The sequence below is a fragment of the Podarcis gaigeae genome (assembly GCF_964106915.1).
Source record: "Podarcis gaigeae genome assembly, chromosome: 4".
Classification (NCBI taxonomy): domain Eukaryota; kingdom Metazoa; phylum Chordata; class Lepidosauria; order Squamata; family Lacertidae; genus Podarcis; species Podarcis gaigeae.
Window position 1 is genome coordinate 96,455,667 of NC_139677.1, and position 19,520 is coordinate 96,475,186.

General features: G+C 42.8%; 2 long non-coding RNA genes across 2 annotated transcripts in view; both read left to right on the forward strand.

Moving 5' to 3' along the window:
- Positions 1–19,520, forward strand: part of LOC310843992 — a 468,743-nt gene that overhangs the window by 376,083 nt on the left and 73,140 nt on the right. The gene's annotated exons all lie outside the window — the stretch shown is intronic.
- LOC310842915 lies at positions 3,241–4,033 on the forward strand. Its single transcript, XR_014563378.1, has 2 exons — positions 3,241–3,933; positions 3,966–4,033. It is a non-coding gene; the product is annotated as an uncharacterized lncRNA (long non-coding RNA).

Below are 19,520 nucleotides of genomic sequence, written 5' to 3' on the forward strand. Positions count from 1 at the left end.
GCTGCTCTTGTGCTTAGAGAGCATTCCTTCATAAATCTGCTCAGTCCATTATTCATTCATAAAAATATGCATATAGCGCTGTATCATGAATATATATCACAGCAGTTCACAACAATATATAAACAGTAAAGCTATAAAAAAATAAAGAATTAAAATTAAACACCAGTAGACCATTGTGGGAGATGTATGCTTAATTGCCTGAATAGGCCTGGTGGAATAGAGGGGAAAAAATCCACCAGCATTTAAAAGTTAGTACAGAAGGCGCCTGCCAAATATCTAGTGGCAGGGTGTTCCACAGGACTAGGCCAATGACACTAAAGGCTTGGTTTCTCTTTGTTGTCAAATGAGCCTCACCAACTCGGGGAATGGCCAGAGACACTCCTACAGATCTCAGTTATCGAGCTGGGATATAAGGGTTCAGGCAATCCCCGATATATAATTTTAAACCAATTTGCTCCCACATTTCAGGAGTGATCTGTGGCAGGGGAAGAGGAGATTGGTATAATATAAGGTGGTGGTCAATGCCGGGGGTTGCCAGCTGTGGGGGAGTCAGTGGCATTATTTTGAATGTTTAGGAATTGCTGTGGGTGTCAGTCACAAAATGGCTGCTGTGGGGGGGGGGGCACAGTTTCACACAACATTTGGCAATTTCCTCCTCACTTTGAAGTTCCCAGCTTTACTTCTCACACTGTGAGAAGTGGCCCTAGATGTTAGATGGGAATGGGGAAACTGGCAATAGCCATATAAGTTCATCTTCGGTTGGGTACTTCGCAAGTCTCTGTGGCTTTGCATAAGGTTTTGTATTTTTCTCAGAAGATTGATAAAGAATGTATAATCATTTTGGTAATTATTGTGTGTATATTAATTGCCAACGTGTTCCATGAGTTGTATTTCATATTTCCAGATACCAGCAGCAAGACTTTCTCTCAGCTGACCTTCCCACTAGTGAGAGCAGAGCATGGATCCAACCGAGTATAACAGTGAATTAATTAAAACAATAACAAGCAATAGATAATATAACAATATTCTACCCATCTACCTGATGTCAATCTCTTATTACCCAGTAGAAATGACTGAACGGGATAACTCTGCAGCATAACGAACAGAGAATTTAGACAAGTCTCCACAGCCCTATTCTGATTCTCATCCTCCGTGATTTAATGCCTGGGATCTACTTGGTGCTAATTTCCTGAAGTTGTCTTTATAGAAATAGCACAAATTAAAGGCCCAGGGAAACCTACCGCAAGCAATCCCCAAAGGGCAGGAATTGATTGCCAAGTTGAGTTGCTCTTTAACTAAAAGTCAAGCAAATTAAGAAGCAGCTTCCCTAAGGATGGCTGAGAGGTCGCACAGGAGATGCGTCGAGAAGAGAACTTTTCTAAAATTGTGCTTCCCCTACATTTGTGCAGCAAAGTTGTCTGGAGTTTTCTAACCTGTAGCCTTGCCTGTCCTGTGTTGGTTAGGCAGTGGGGAAGCATTTTTAATCTGAGGACTGCATGGTCTTCTGGGGTACCTTCCACTGGTGGGTAGTCAACATGGGCAGAGCAATTAATCCTAATTTTAGGCTATACGCCTCCATCCTTCTCCATCCTCTATCCAGGCAAGGAGGAAGTATTGTCAGAGCTCATGGGCACGTTGTAGCCAGACCAGAAAAACATTTGAGGAGGTTTCAAAGCAGTGCTAGTGGCCTGAGGAGAGAGGATGTGGGACCTAGTGAGGGCCCCCCGGGGGGGGGGGGCGGCATCCAGGCCTGAGGTTCCCAATCTTTGCTGTGAAGTAAGTATGGAAGTATGGGACTCGGGTGGTGCTGTGGTCTAAACCACTGAGCCTAGGGCTTGCCAGTCGGAAGGTCGGTGGTTCGAATCCCCGCAATGGGGTGAGCTCCCGTTGCTCGGTCCCAGTTCCTGCCAACCTAGCAGTTCGAAAGCATGTCAAAGTACAAGTAGATAAATAGGTACCACTCTGGCAGGAAGGTAAATGGCATTTCCATGCGCTGCTCTGGTTTCACCAGAAGTGGCTTAGTCATGCTGGCCACATGACCCAGAAAAACTGTCTGTGGACAAACGCTGGTAGTAAAGCCAGTAAAGCGAGATGAGCTCTGCAACCCCAGAGTCGTTCGCGACTGGACTTAACTGTCAGGGGTCCTTTACCTTTACCTTTTAAGTATGGAAGTGCATCTAGAAGAATACAGTAGCAAGCGCATACACAGGAGGAAAGGGGCCTCATTCACCTCTGCACAGGTGTTTACAGTTGACGTGGTAAATCTGGAGCCAGTTCATGTCACGGCTAAAAATTGGCTGCTGTTTCTTTAATGCTAAAAGAACTAAGTCAGCCTGAGTCAGTGGCCTACAATGACTCATGCAACCTTTCACCAAATTGTACCTGTATATATAGAGTGGTCAATGTTACTGTTGAGTGTGGGTGGGTTGGATGGTGGAAAGCCGGTTGCATTTGGTGTATGTAAAAGCTGTCGGTCGTGGGTGGAGAAGAATACTTTTTAAGAATAAAAGCAGCAATACTCTGCAAGAATATTCTTTCTCAAAGACTCTTTTGTGCCAACTAAGGTCTGAGGACTAGGCAAAGGAGTGAAAAGGAGGTCAGAACCTCTTCTTTTTCGAACACTGACAGTTCACACTTAATCTGTAATAGAATCGGATGGTGCTACTTTTCTAGAAAAAGAAGTGCGAGAAATCACTGTGAACACCTTCCTTGTTCTCTTAGAATGGCAATAGTGCCCCCACCACAGCTACAGCTACAGCTATAGCTAGTGCCCTTATTTTCTCCAGGGCTACCCTTAAGTATTCAATCAGGGATCATGTTGTGACCGTATAGCCAATCAGATGATGGTTGCATGGGGATGTTGCAAATAATAATAATAATAATAATAATAATAATAATAATAATAATAATTTATTTCTACCCCACCCATCTGGCTGGGTTTCCCCAGCCACTCTGGGTGGCTTCCAATGAAGTATTAAAATGCAGTTGTCTGTTAAACATTAAAAGCTTCCCTAAACAGGGCTGCCTTCCAATGTCTTCTAAAAGTCTGGTAGTTGTTCTTCTCTTTGACATCTGGTGGGGGGGGGCGTTCCACAGGGCAGGCGCCACTACCGAGAAGGCCCTCTGTCTGATTACCTGTAACTTGGCTTCTTGCAGTGAGGGAACCGCTAGAAGGCCCTCGGCGTGTAGCACCCTGCTTGTGGTTAACGCTTACCTGGAATGAAATATTCAACACAGCAATAGAGAAATTAAAATAATAATTTATTTGTCAGACAAATAAATGATAGGCACAGTGGTATATGGTTACCAAAGCTCTGCCCCTTCCAGCCCTGATGGCCAGCACTTATATTTCCTCAGCCCAGCCCCCTTGCTCCTCCTTTGGCTGCCTCTGTCCAATCAGCCTGGTTGAAATTCCTATTGGCTGTTTGCTAGAACCAATCATAAAAGATACACCCATTTCCTATTACCTTTTATGGGAGACAAAGAGCTATATTTCCTTCTATCCATAAATGGCAGACAAGTAGCCATATATCTTACATTTGCCTCGACAAGGCATCTTAATTACCAGATCACCTTTTGCCCCTGTTGCCCCTGCATTCCAAAACAAATGGCTAAAACAAATGGCTCGTGGTATTAAATTCTATCTAAACAGAGATCTTGGGTTCACATTCTCACACACCATCAATGAAATAAGAATCTAACATAAGAATCTAACATTTCTTACTTTCTAAATCCTTTGCCTAATTACATTAAGCCAACAAATCTCATACATAACATAGATAGCTTTTTAGAAGAAAAGGCCTTTGCAAAGTAAAAAGGAACTCAGTAAAAAACAGCTTCAAAAGAAGCCTCTTCAGTTTACACCCCCCCTTTCCCAGCCAGCTGCTTTTCCCATTAGCTCTTCCCAAAATTTATTGCCCTTTAACTCTCTCAGTATACCTTATACCTTAGGAAAATATAGCTAGAGTCTGATGGGAGGCACATGGTATTATTTTCTGTTAAACAATAAATCTTACTATTTACCAACTCTTAATTAGTGTTTTTGCAGCTTGATTGTGATATGTAGGGTCAGTGTCACATTTGCTCCCAGCCTGTAATTCCCTTTTACAACTTTGAGAAACTTGTCTCCTGCTACTGCTATAAATCAGGTGGGCCCTTGTTCAGGAGAGGAGGAAGATAAACAACTGCCAAACTACTTAGCCAGCTGGTTTCTGCCTGGCATGAAACATACAAACATTTGCAAATATATCTTTAAGCTCATTTTAAAATACAGGCCTTGATCAGATGCCTCAGGCGCTGGACCTCAGTGTCTGGGCAGAACAATGGGGGTGGAGACGCTCCTTCAGGTCTACAGGGCCGAGGCCGTTTTGGGCTTTAAATGTCAGCACCAACACATTGAATTGTGCTTGGAAATGAGGGCAACTGCGTGAGTGAGAAATGCAAGGAAATAACCAAATAGTTTTGCAAACAGTGCGGTAAGGGCGAGAGACAAAGGAGGCTGCCTTATGCTGAGTCAGGCCACTAATCTGGCTTGAGTAGTATTGTCTACATTAACAGGCAAGGGCACTCTGGGATTTTGGGCAGAAATCGCTCCCAGCCATTACCTGGAGATACCCAGGATTGAACCTGGGACATTCTGCATGCAAGGCAGATGCTTTGGCCCTGAGCCACGACCTCCCCCTGCCCCACGGAGGGCAGACTTAAAGTAGAGTCATGTTTTTGACCTGGACAATAAAATTCATCACACACAAACACAGACACACCAGAAAAGTGGTTGTTGTTTTTACTCCATTCCAATTCAACCTGTTTTCATCCGCATGGAACACTTTGCAAAGATGTGCAAAAGCAGAGTTTACTCTTGATCCAAAGAACTGCTTTGTCCATTAAAGCGTCTTTCCCCTTAATATGATTCTTCAGGATTTAGTGCATTGTGTCAGCATTCTGGATGGTGACCTCTTCAGCCAATGGATAATAGGGCAGAGTCTTTGTAATGGATTGTGAATCACAGAGACAATGTAACCTCCTTTTATTTACATCTGGCCCAGGCACCTTTCATCTCTCTGTCCAAGTGATTTTGTTCTTTTTACTCTTCTTCTTTTTCTTCCAAAAGAAGAAGAAGCCAGAGGATAAAAACTTTATAAAAGATTGGGAACAATTTATAAGTTATTTAGGAGGCCGCTGTAAGCAGATGGAAACAAGAGCAGGATTTTGACTCACTTGTAGTGTAAAAATTATTAATGATAATATGGTTTGATATAAAAATTGGATGAATATGCAGTTGTAGATGTTTAAAATGAGATCCCACGGAGGGGATGAGGGGAAGTCTTGAGATTTGGAGAATCTCTTTATATACATTTGTTTTTACAGTTTGTGTTTATTTGCATTTTGTATTTGTAAATCCAATAAAAAATATTTCATAAGACTTCCGGGTTAGCGCCATCAATCTTCCGGGTTAGCGCCATCGACTAATGGTGGATTCCCTCTGAGCTCCGGAGGGAATCGGCTCCGCAGGATCCGGTCTTGCCACTGCGGCGACGCGGGGACCCTCAAAAATCACAGGCGCGGAAGCCTGTGAGCATGGTGACTCGGCGGGCACCATTTGCGCCCCCCCCCAAGCTGCGAAGGAGCCTTTTTAAAGGCTTCGGAATGGGGACGGGGTGTGGCGCGGTGCTGAGAGCAGACTGCTCCTTCTGCGGGGTGAAGCCACAATGCCATTGTCGGAGAGCGCTGACTTCTTCTTTTGAACAATTGGATTCTAAAGTAACAACCCGTGAGTAGTACGTAAATTGGAATTTTAAAGAAAACCTTGATGAATTTGGCACGAGCGGGGAAGGTTTAAAAAGGAAGCCCGCCCCCCCCCCTTTGTAAATAATTTAAAGCAAAGGACCTGCTAACTAAGGTCAAGAGAATTTTTTTCCCCTTGTAAAAGACTTTAATTTCACGGCTTAGCATTATAAGAAATTTTACTGGAGGATAAAGAACTAATTTTTGGGAGCTGAAGTTCCACCCCCCCGGACCCGGGAGCGCTCCGCGAGAGAGCCTGTTGATGAAGTATTGAAGAGTTTGACAGCTGTCAAGTTAGCTGTCAAGACGGAAAAAGAGAACTTTGTTTCTGTTGCTTCTGCTGGTTATATTTGTTACAATTTGTTGAAAATAAGGAAGGGCTGATACAAACTAACTTGATTTTTGGATTTGAGCTGAAAGGAACATTAAGGAACCAAAATCCTTCTAGAGGGGGTTTAGGGACATTACAAGAATGGCTGGAGGAGGGAAAATCCAGGCTGAATTGGACAGAGCATTTGTTCTCTTGGGAAAGTTACAAGGCCAAATTGATGTTTTGGCTACAAATGTTACAACTATGGACTTAACAGTAAATAACATTGTTGAATTTGATAAGGATTTGGAACAGGAAGCCTATTCAATTGGACAAATAGAGAAACTTGAGAGCTTTGAGAATATGGAGAAGGAGATATATGTTGCCCCTGAAGAAAAGGAAGGAGGAGCTGTAATCTTGCAGATGTCAAAGGTGAGCTGTAACTTGAGGCCTGACATGATGGCAAGAAAGGAAAATAAAAACTTGATGTGGAAAGTCTGGCCTGAATTGGAGAGTGAAAAATTGAGAGATCTCCTTATGTGGAGGTCTGAAGACTGAAGGATTATAAATTTGATTAAGGCGGAAGTTGGAGCCTTGGGGACATTTGGACTTGAAAGGAGTATGAAACAAGATTTGGAATACCCCATAGGCTTTACTTTTAAGTATGGAGGTCTGGCTGGAAGAAATATGGATCCTGTTGGGCTGGAGCCTCTCCGAGATTTGGGGTTCAATATTAAGGACTATCAAAAAGACCGGCAGAGAGGAATTGAGAGAGAATTAAGAGCCTCAGATGTGAGATCTCCAAGCTAATAGTATATTGAGACTGACGGACACTTGCTGGGGACTGAAACTGGGAAAGGGGGGGGTGGACTCTGGGAATCCAAAGGGTATATAATTATAATTTGTTCTGTTTTTATTTTGTTTTGTTATTTGTACGAAAAATGGGAAAGTCGTGGAAGGGAATTTTGGTCGATTTTAGGAAAAATGTTTAAGAATGAGTATTGATCTATAAGTACTGATGTTTAAGTTTGGATAAGCTAAAATTGGTTTTTAAAACGAACTAAATTAAATGAAAATAAGGTCTGCAAAAATAAATTGAGCAAATGGATGAAAGAGAAAAAGTAAAATAATAACATGTTAAAATAAATTATTAAGTTAAAGTTGAGAAATAAGTAATAAGGATTTGCTGAGCTAATAATTTGAATTGGAATACAAGAAGGGGAGGTGCGCGGAGGTCTGAGGAACAAGTTGAAAGAAAATAAGCAATTGAAATTTTGTGTGTTTTTTTAAAATTGTTTTTAAGTTTTGTATTTTTGTATTTTTGTCACGTTTTGTTTATTTTTGTTTTTGTTTTGTTATTGAAAATGCTAATAAATATTTATTTTAAAAAATAAAAAAATAAAAAATATTTCATAAAAAAGAAGAAGAAGCCAAGAACATTTTGTAATTAGTAAAAAAAGTAAAGGAGCCCTGGACGGTTAAGTCTAGTCAAAGGTGACTATGGGGTTGCGGTGCTCATCTCACTTTCAGGCCAAGGGAGCTGGTGTTTGTCCATAGACAGCTTTCTGGGTTATGCCAGCAGCAGGACTAAACAGCTTCTGGTGCAATGGGACACCGTGACGGAAGCCAGAGCACACAGGAATGCCGTTTACCTTCCCGCTGCAGCGGTACCTATTTATCTACTTGCATTGGTGTGATTTGAACTGCTAGGTTGGCAGGAGCTGGGACAGAGCAACAGAAGCTCACCCCGTTGCCAGGATTTGAACCACCAACCTTCGGATTGGCAAGCCCAAGAGACTCAGTAGTTTAAACCACAGCGCCACCCGCATCCCATGCAATTTTGTAATTAACGCTGCACCCTCTGTATTGTATTCAAGTACACAAAAGTTTTACTGGGTGATATACACACAGTTTAGGAAAAGCTTTTGACTTTGACCAGGTGCTGGGAAGTATACTGTTGCAGAGGCCATTAAACTAGCTCCTAAATAGCCCCATTTAATTGTCTTTTAAAGTGCAATGAAACCAGAAAAGAAACAAATAAAAGGGTCTGGAATCTATAAGTCTCATCAACGTCTTTGGGGTTTGCTCTGATTCACTTGGCTTTAAGCATTCACTATGCAGAACATATGGGATGTGGGTGGTGTTGTGGGTTAAACCACAGAGCCTAGGACTTGCTGATCAGAAGGTCGGCGGTTCGAATCCCCGCGACGGGTTGAGCTCCCATTGCTCAGTCCCTGCTCCTGCCCACCTAGCAGTTCAAAAGCATGTCAAAGTGAAAGTAGATAAATAGGTACTGCTCCGGCGGGATGGTAAATGGTGTTTCCGTGCTCTTGTTCACAGGAAGCGGCTTAGTCATGACCCAGAAGCTGTACGCCAACTCCTTCGGCCAGTAAAGCGAGATGAGCGCCGCAACCCCAGAGTCAGTCACGACTGGACCTAATAGTCAGGGGTACCTTTACCTTTATGCAAAATGTGGGTGTTTCGCATTCAGCCCTCTGCCCTCTCTGAGAAGGCTGATTATTGAAACGTGGGGAGAAATTTGATCAGGTTCACATTTAAAGGCAAACTTTCCTAATTTGCTCCTTATGAAACAAAACACAAACTGAAACACAGCCATTTTTTCAACGTAGTACGTCTCCAAATTTTGCAGAGCAGTACAAAAGTGCATATACCCAGGTAAAATGTATACATGTATGCATATATATTACTGAAAAGAGCATGCAAAACTGCTGTGCAAAAATAAATGCACAAATAAGTGTATACTCAGAGGAAATTTGGAGAAATTTCAGGCAGACTTTAAAAAGAAATCACAAACTGATGTGGAAATATTAGGAACTGAGCTTATGACTGGAATGTAGTGTGTCATTTGCAGAAGGAAAAAAACAGGGAGCTGTAAGGCAGGTTGGCAGGAACCTTGAACAGGAGCTCAAGTCATACGCCATATTTTTCAATCCATGCTATTATTTAAATGACATACTGAAATAACCAGGCTTCCCAAAGCAGCCTAATTGCACTCGTCACCTGCAGAGATCACTGGGACTAATGGAGTTATGAATGCCTAAAACAAGTTGCATTCTCTTGGTTGTTTGTAGGAAATCAATTCTTGGCAAAAGTTTCCTTCCCACAATCATATTCCGGCCATTAAACACTCACTCACGCAGCTTCAAACAGCATCTCTAGCACTCATTTTTCAAAAAGTGCTTTCCCTACGGTGAGGCAGGGTGGGACGACCCCCTCAAGGGACAGATGTTTGGAGATCATTAAAGGCCAGGGAATTGTTCTTCACTGGAGAAATTTGAAAGGTGTTTCTAGACTGGAGGCATCCCTTGAAGAACCCCAAAAGAAAAGGATACAAATTCCAAGTGATAATAATAATAATAATAATAATAATAATAATAATAATTTTTATAATGAAATATTTTTAGAATGTGTGAATATCTGATAGTTTGATTGTTTGATTGTTGTTAGCCGCCCTGAGCCCGGCTTCGGCTGGGGAGGGCGGGATATAAATAACATTTATTATTATTAATAATAATAATAATAATTTATTTATACTCCGCCCATCTGGCTGGGTTTCCCCAGCCACTCTGGGTGGCTTCCAACAGAATATTAAAATACAATAGTCTATTAAACATCTAGAAGTCTGGTAGTTGTTTATTTCCTTGACATCTGATGGGAGGGTGTTCCAAGGGGTGGGCGCCACTACCAAGAAGGCCCTCTGCCCTGTTCCCTGTAAAGCGTGTTCTCCAATAAATGAGAGCACGTGTTGCGGTGTGGGCCACCGGGCCAGACCTCTTGTTGCCAGGCAGGTTAATAGTTGTTGCCTGGCATTGTGATTGGATAACCGGGTTGCTGGGGCAAATTGTATGTTGCAAATTGGGTGGGTGGGACCATAGTCTTTAAATATTGGTGCACTCTGGTTTCTCTTTCTCTTTGCAGAGTGCATCGGATCACCCGCCTGCCCGCCCTCTTTTCCGGTTGACCTTGCTTTGCCTGTCATGGGGTCGTCTGCCTTGGCGCAGGGGCCTAGTAGGAATTTTGCCATTTGGTGATTGGCTGTGCCATTTGGTTTTTGCCTACTACTCAGCAATTCGTCACAACTTGTAAGGTTGCGGTTAGGCATTGGTTATAATATGCTGGTGGTGGAGGGGCCAAGATAGGCTGGGCCTGCCCCTCCCATTGCGCTCAAGGGAATTCCGTTAAAGGAATCCTGGGGCTTGCCATGATTTTGTCCAATCCCTGTCATGGGACCAGGGCCGCCCAATCCCTGTCATGGGAATCCTTGTCATAGGATCTGGGCCGGCAAGCTTTCGGGGAGCTGCTGGGGTGAGCGGCATGGGTCCGACGCTTAGCTCAAATGACCCCCAGTTTGACTTTCTCTTCTACTGGCTACCGATCGGACCTCGGGATGTCAGTTCTGTCCCAGGCGGGGGGACAGATAGTCATAACCAATGTCTAAACAACCACTCACTGATTTTGTATTTTAATAAAGTTGTGGCCAAAATAGTGCCCAAAAACCAAAACTAAATTACGTGTTATGTGTGAAGTTATTTGAGGGGTGACCTGGGGACCTACACATGCAACTTGGCTTCTCACAGTGAGGGAACCGCCAGAAGACCCTTGGCACTGGACCTCAGTGTCCAGGCAGAACGATGGGGGTGGAGACGCTCCTTCAGGTATACTGGACCGAGGCTGTTTAGGGCTTTAGACAGGCCTTTGTTGAAATACAAATATGCATAGGGTCAGCCTCAAAAATAAAGAGAAGGGTGCAAAGAGCTACATGCAAAGCAATGTTTCTTATACTCTTCCAGATTACACATGTGGTTTCTTTTCACCAAAGGATCTTAGCAGTCTTCATAGTTGCAGCTCAACACCACCATGCTGAACCAATCAAAATCATTTAGCTCCTCATCACAAAATCATATGATTATATATACAGTGGCACCTCGGTTTAAGAACAGCCCTGTTTATGAACGATTTGGTTTACTAACCCCGTAAAACCGGAAGTAGTGTCCCGGTTTGCGAACTTTACCTTGGTCTAAGAATGGAATCCGAACAGTGGAAGGGCACAGGTGGCAGGAGGCATCATTAGGGAAAGTGCACCTTGGTTTAAGAATGGTTTTGGTTTAAGAACGGACTTCCGGAACGCATTAAGTTCGTAAACCAAGGTACCACTATAATCATTTTTTAAATGTCTTTCCTTATTAAGACTTTGACTAATTTTATCATTCATTAAATGTCTCCCAATATCTGTTTTCCTCTGTCTACGAAGCAATCCAAGATTAATCACAATTGCCATGCCTAGCCAATTTTCTTTTGTGAAAACAAATGGACACCATAGATTGTAACAGTTTATTCTTTTCAATGTTTTGGAACGAACATTTGCGGCATGCAGTACCTGAAAACAACTAGTTCTGTACTTTACAAGGCAGACAAAGGGCTTTTCAGTTTAGCAGGCTATAGGCTCAGAAGAAAAGGGGATAATCAAAATGAAATAGTATTGTTGTTGTTGTTGTTTAGTCATTTAGTCGTGTCCGACTCTTTATGACCCCATGGACCAGAGCATACCAGGCACTCCTGTCTTCCACTGCCTCCTGCAGTTTGGTCAAACTCATGTTAGTAGCTTCGAGAACACTGTCCAACCATCTCGTCCTCTGTCGTCCCCTTCCCCTTATGCCCTCCATCTTTCCCAGCATCAGGGTATTTTCCAGGGAGTCTTCTCTTCTCATGAGGTGGCCAAAGTATTGGAGTCTCAGCTTCAGGATCTGTCCTTCCTGTGAGCACTCAGGGCTGATTTCCTTCAGAATGGATCAGTTTGATCTTCATGCAGTCCATGGGACTCTCAAGAGTCTCCTCCGTCACCATAATTCAAAAGCATCAATTCTTCAGCGATCAGCCTTCTTTATGGTCCAGCTCTCACTTCTATACATCACTACTGGGAAATAGTATTATGAAATTATTATTATTTCCTCCATCCGCGGCACCCCACAACTGAGCATTTTAAAGCCCCAGCTTGACAGCATCCCAAATCTGATTGCACCCTAGTGCTGATTCTGCTAAAGACTGTCCTCCCCTAGCCTGTTCTTCCAAAAGCCTCTCATTCCAGTGATGCATTTGCTAGCAACCTTCAAGGTGTTCCTTTGGTCCAGAGTCTGCTTGTTCTCCCTTGCAAAGTTGGCATAAGTGATGAATAGTCACTAGTTTGCAGTACAAGGAGATACAATGAGAACAACAGAAAAAGGACCCTAATACTTTTAATGGTGATTCTTAGTCTGAAATCAAAGGAATATTTGCACTGAATGGATTCTTCCCCCCTCCCCCCTACTGACAAAAAGAATAAGCATTACCCTGCTTAATCTAGTCATTTGAAACATGGCTGAGATAAATCTATTTGACTAAATGAAGAAAGTCAATCTCCCTTTGATTGCTCACCCAAGGTGCAGGAGGAGAATACATTATGTCAGATGATTGAGTAACTCAAAGCAGGTCTTTCCATGATTAATGGACACTGCAAAAATGTATATTTAATAGGCTTTCACTGAATGGTCCAAAATGAGATCAGCCATGTTTGGCAAATTTGAGATGTTCTGCATTGGTGGCTATTTTGAATGCCAAATCTCTGGGAGGTTTTGATCGTTAGATATGGGAGAAATTGCAGTCATCTACCGCTCACTGAGTTATTGCAAAACTGGGTGGTTTGGGGGGTGGGTCTCTGCTGCCAGTCTCAGGAATGAACTTAAATAGTTCACAAAAGCCCACTCGTATGAGGAGCGAAGCTTAGAAGTCCTGAATTCGTCTACGGCTTGGATCAAAATCAGAGCCCAGGAAGGGTTTCCAGCCCCACTCCCTTCTCCATTAAACTTCTCTTCCCTGGAAACTACAACTAATCCAGAATGCGGCAGCCAGACTGGTGACTGGGAGTGACCACTGAGCCCATAGAACACCGGTCCTGAAAGACCTACATTGGCTCCCACTGCGTTTCTGAGCACACTTCAAAGTGTTGGTGCAGACCTTTAAAGCCCAAAACGGCCTCAGCCCAGTATACCTGAAGGAGCATCTCCACCCCCACCATTGTTCTGCCCAGACACTGAGGTCCAGCTCTGAGAGCCTTCTGGCGGTTCCCTCCCCGTGAGAAGTGAGGTTACAGGGAACCAGGCAGAGGGCCTTCTCGGTGGTGGCGCCTGCCCAGTGGAACGCCCTCCCATCAGATTTCAAGGAAATAAACAGCAATCTTACTTTTAGAAGACATCTGAAGGCAACCCTATTTAGGGTAGTTTTTTATATTGTGTAATGTTTTATTATATGGCTGGGGCAACTCAGTCAGATGGGCAGTGTGCTGTTATCATTCTTCAACATCAACTTTGTTGGAGTGGTCATGTTGTGCAGATGCCTGATTATCGTCTTCCAAAGCAACTACTCTATTCCCAACTCAAGAATGGAAAGTGTAATGCTGGTGGTTAACAAAAGGATTTAAAGACTCTCTCAAGACAAATCTAAATATGTAGTATAAACACCAGCAACTGAGAAGCACTGGCCTGCGAGCACTCCAATTGAAGAACAGCCTTTACCAAAGGTGCTATGAGTTTTGAAGACACTCGAACTCAGGACGCAAGGGAGAAACGTGCAAAGAGGAAGGCATGCTTGGCAAACCTTCACCATGATCAACTCCTGCCCAGAAACCAATGTCCCCACTGTGGAAGGACGTGTGGATCCAGAATTGGCCTCCACAGTGACTTACGGACTCACTGTTTAGACCGTGTTCATGGAAGACAATCTTATTCGGCTACGAGGGATCGCCAAAGAGGAAGAGGGTTGTTGTTGTTGTTGTTGTTGTTAAATAGGACATCCCTATTTTCATCAGAGAAATGCTGGAGAGTATGATAGAGTTGATTGGAAAGGTTTTTCTCCATAAAAGCTTCTGGAGGAATTGTGACCTTTGTTTAATAATAATAAAAAGTCACTAAAATTTTTTAAAAAAATTCAAAGGTATTTAAAACATCCCACCAATGCAGAATCTTACCCACGCTGTTGCCTTTTCATTTCTCTCTGTTCTCCAGCAACGTATAACCAAGAGTCAGTTTGGGGAGGGGGGGGGGAGAGCAAGTGTTATCTAATTCTGTGGGAGAATAATAATAATAGGTTGTAGAGAGAGAAGCAAGAAGGTCTAAGAAGATTAAGAAAATTACAGGCCTCGGTGTGTAGGTATGTTGAAAATGAGTTGGGAACAATATATCTGCATTCCTCAGGCTTCTTCGGCACTTCAAAGTCACCGTTGCATTCTCTAATTGCATATAATAAACAGGTAGCAGATCAGCCCAGCGTGGGGCTGCATCGTCTGAGTCCTGGATCTGTTTATAAAGAGTCAATTTAGGGATTGGGGAAAAGGCAATTAAGAAAAGCTAAAGTGATGCTGTGGGTTTCATCATATGGCGGCAGCAGGAGGAGCTGGGAAATGTGAAGGCAACCAATCCTTTCAATTGTCTGGTGCAAACATTGATGCAAAAATGAATTAAGAGTTGGTTGTTACAAGTCGTGGGTCCTCATAACAGCCCTGCAAGGTTGACCAGCAATATTGTTCCCAAATTGGATGTGAGGGACGTGACCAAAGTCAAGAGGAAAGTAGCTCAATAGAAGCCATCTATCGGGTTTGCAGCAGAGGCGAAATTTGAACCATTAACTTTGGTTCTGATTTGTAGGTAGGGTTGGATAAATCCGTCGGTTTCGGTTTCTCATTTTTGCAGTCTTACATTCTGTTCTTCACACTGCCACATCAACAAAAAGCCCTCATGAGAATTAATCATCATTTCAGTGCAAGTTTCTCTCAAGACACACATTTCTATGCAATCTTGCCTGGTGCCCTTGTTTTGGCAAAGCAATTCCCCCAAATCGTATGCATTTCTCTTTGTTGCTTTCTCCAATACATGCATATTTATGAATGTTTTGCTCCAGTGAATGTAACATAGTACACATAACTGGACTGGATAGATGCACTGGAAATTCGGAGAAATGCAAATTTCAAAGAATGGGGAGGTTTGCCTTTAAATGGGAACTGAATTTATTTTTTTAGCATGTCCTTATTTCTTGGGCCATCCCATAACTACTCCGGGTGGGACTCACATAGCAAGCCCTGAAGGATTCCTCCTAATCAGCCCCCAACCCAATTTCTTCCTCCTCCTGTGTCCCAACAGCACTGTGGGGCTCAGAACACTTCCTCTAAAATGCACATTTTTTGGTAAGCTTTTCTGTGCATTTCCCACAAGAATACCATTTTTTGCCTGCATATTTTGAACATATTTTGAACCACAGAATTGTGGTTGAAGGCTAGTAGGAAAACGTTGGGTCCCTACTTCCCCACCATTCATCAGAATTTTATTCCTGGGCCTGAAGAAGAAGAAGAAGAAGAAGAAGAAGGGGGGGGGAGGAGGAGGAGTTTGGACTTTTTAAAAAAATCATTTTTATTAAGTTTCCCATTTTAACTATCCAATCAAATCACATTGAATGTTCCAAATTATACAAATACATATCAAATAGTCCAAATATTCTGCCGAAATTATAATTTTTTTTGTTGGGACTTCCCATGCTTCAAGTTCGGGGGGGGGGCTCTGATCATCTCATATCTCTGCTGCCTTGAATAGTCTTTCCAATAGTTCCTGTAAATCTTCCTGTTGTTAACCTTCCTTAGAGGAGTTTGGATTTGATATCCCGCCTTTCACTCCCCTTAAGGAGTCTCATAGGGGCTAACAATCTCCTTTCCCTTCCTCCCCCACAACAAACACTCTGTGAGGTGAGTGAGGCTGAGAGACTTCAGAGAAGTGTGACTAGCCCAAGGTCACCCAGCAGCTGCATGTAGATGAGCCGGGAAGCGAACCCAGTTCACCAGATTACGAGTCCACCACTCTTAACTACTACACCACACCGTACGAACACCAAATCCACAGCAGATGCTTCACAATAGCTGGAGTCTATTTGTTGTTCCTGCCCTTGCACACAAGACTGTGTGATTCATATTCTAACCCAGCTATAATCCTTAATTGTTACAACAACACTCAGTCATGGGGTGACTGATCCCCGCCTCTTCTATTCTTTCACTGGCCACATTCATGCCATACATTTAAAGCACTGTGATACTAATCTAAACAGCCATGGGTCCCTCCCAAAGAATTATGTAAAAGTACAAGTTTTGCAGATCAAAGCAGTCAAGTGGGCATGTACGGGGTGTCATGGAATTCTACTCAATATTAATCCAGAGTGGATTCCAGTGTATAGTTAACAGATCAACAACTTAAACACGTTGCAGGATTTCCCCCCCCCCCAAAAAAAAATAGACCAGAGACAATTGTATTTCATCGCAACAGAGCTTTGCTGTTACTGAAGGCAAATGAGCATAATGGTTACAAATCCAATACATTCAGGATTGGCCCTGTCCATAAGAAATCCAGTTGCAGCAGACTTAACTTACTTACAATAACTAGTCTAAACCTTAACACTAAGCAAACTATGTACAGAACATCATACTAAAAGGAAAAGAGATTGAAAGTGAAACCCAGGCTCCTTTTGACCTATTTTTATAGTCTGCATGACCTTGACAGAAAGAGACAAGAGAACCAGTTTAAGCCAGCTGTACTCAGCTTCTTGGAAGGAATAACCCAAACATCATGAACCTTCTGCTTGTTTACCTCACGCAGAGAAGCTTCCAGAAGCTTCCGGAACCCTCTTGAATTAAGTAGAATAGGAAAGATCTCTACACATCAGATCAATACTTTCTGTACTAAGAAATGCAAACTGACATGGGGTGCAATACTCTGCAGCAAAGAAAGCTATATTATAACCTATGTGAGAAAAGCTGCATGCTTTTTATTTTGTAGAATTTGTTATGGGTTTGCAGGTTTGGCAAAGGTCATGGTAAATTAAAGCCCCACCTTCTACCTCTAGGAAACTTCTTCAGACTTCACTGGCATCCAAAATTGTCTCAGGAGGAATTGGCTGCTGATTGGAATGCGAAGTATATTTTGCTTTTTAAAGAAAGTTGTTTTTTTTAAAAAAAAGAGTACAACATAAACAGACAATTAAATAAATATCAATTGCATAATCCATCCATGCACGCTGCGGACATATGCTAATATGACAATATAATATGGAAATATTCATGAATATTTTAATGAAACATAAATCATTTTGATTTATGTTGGGCTTGATAATAAAGTAAATGTTTGAGCACAAAAGCAGCAAACAAAAAAAATGAGGCAAAGATAATATCATAATATCAATAAAACTTAACATTCAACGAAGATAATAATGATTAAGTTTAAGTGTTTTGAGGTCTCCTGAGAGGGATTTTCTTTTCATGGATGTTTCATATTTCTATTAGAAGCCAAAGAATTACATAGTCCAACCCCCTGCAATGCAGTTCTCTCAGCTAAAGCATCCATGACAGATGGGTATCCAATCTCTGCTTGAAAATCTCCAAGGCAGGAGAGTCCTCAACCTCCCAAGGGAAACTGTTCCACTGCTGAACAGCTCTTATCACCATAAGGACCAGGTGCGCAGCCTGGGAGTCATTGTGGACTCACAGCTGTCCATGGAGGCACAGGTCAATTCTGTATCCAGGGCGGCTGTCTACTAACTCCACCTGGTACGCAGGCTGAGACCCTACCTGCCCACGAACTGTCTCACCAGAGTGGTGCATGCTCTAGTTATCTCCCACTTGGACTACTCCAATGTGGTCTACGTGGGGCTACCTTTGAAGGAGACCCGGAAACTACAACTAATCCAGAATGCGGCAGCTAGACTGGTGACTGGGAGCTAGACTGGTGACTGGTCTTGAAATACCTACATTGGCTCCCAATACGTTTCCGAGCACAATTCAAAGCCTCCCACTGCTGCCACACCGCTGCCATGTGATTTCTGTTCTCATCCTGAAGCAAAGTTCTTAACCCAAGGTACTGGGTTAGTGGAGTCTGTAACCTGAAGCGTCTGTAACCTGAAGCGTCTGTAACCCAAGGTACCACTGTATAAGCTAAACATGCTATAGCTTAGGGCCTCACTCTCTTGCCCCCCCCCATATACTTCTTCTTAATTGTATTTCACTATTAATATACTTCTTCTTAATTATATTTCAGTTCAGCAATTACTTTGATAAAATACATATTTTGTTATGTGCAAATGGCTTTAGATACCTATTAGATCCATAAATGACCATATAGCGTATATTCAACACAAAAAACAGTGACAATTGGTTGTTGACAAAGGACGGCTGGACATATAAAGGGCCCTGTTGCCTTCAGTAGCTTAGGGCCTCATCAAGCCTAAATCCGGCCTGGGCCATGGACATCTACTTGGCCACTGTGACAAGATGTTGAACCTCCCTGGACTCTGAGATCATCTTCTGAGGCCCTCCTTAGTGTGACTCCTCCTCGAGAGGTCCAGAGGGTGGTAAGACGAGAACAGGGCCTTCTCTGCAGTGGCACCCCATCTGTGGAATGCCCTCCCCAGGGAAGTTCGCCTGGCACCTTCATTATACACCTTTAGGCACCAGGCAAAAACGTTCCTTTTTAGCCAGGCCTTTGGCTGGCCCAATCAACATTCTATACCCTTTAAAATGTGGCTCTTTTTTTGGGGGGGGGGGAGGTTATTGGATGATCGTTTTTATTTTTATTTTATATATTGTGATCTTTTCTGTGAACCACCCTGAGACCTCGGGGTACAGGGCGGTATATAAATTCAATAAATGAATGAATGAACTAGATCAGCCTTTGATCTGGTCCAGCATGACTCCTCTGATGTTCAAGTCCAGGTCATGAAGAGCAAACAAATCAGAAAAGGAAGATGCTACTAAAAACACGTACATACCTGGGTCAGATTGATCATCGAGTTCAAAAAACTGTGAATTGGTTCCAGAGAAAGGTCTCTAGAATGTGTGCAATCACAAATGCTAGGACAGGTGGAACAAATCCTGCAACAACTTTCTACAAAGCTAGTTGAGCTTCTAAATGCTTTCCAGATCAGCTGACCCAGCGAAGAAGAGGAAGAGGAAGAGGAAGAGGAAGAGGGAGGAGGAGGAGGAGAAGGAGGAGGAGGAGGAGGAGGAGGAATTTTGTACCCCACCCTTCTTACTTCCTTAAGTATCTAAAATCCACGTGTGTGCATAGACACAGCTGCCAGACAAATCCCTGCAATATATTGCCATTTCGATAGCATTTAAACAAAATGAATGCATTAGCCCAATTTCGCAGAGAGTTTAAGTAATCATAAAATCAGATGTGCCATTTTGGGTGCAATATAGAGGATTTTCCATTTCCTCATTTAAACGGCAAGGAGAGAATTCTGGTTCAAGAAGTGCAGTGTGGGATATTTGCCATTGTTCATCCCGAATAACAAAGAAAGCTCTCCCATGCCAACGATTTCTTCATGGTTTCCCCTTTAGCAT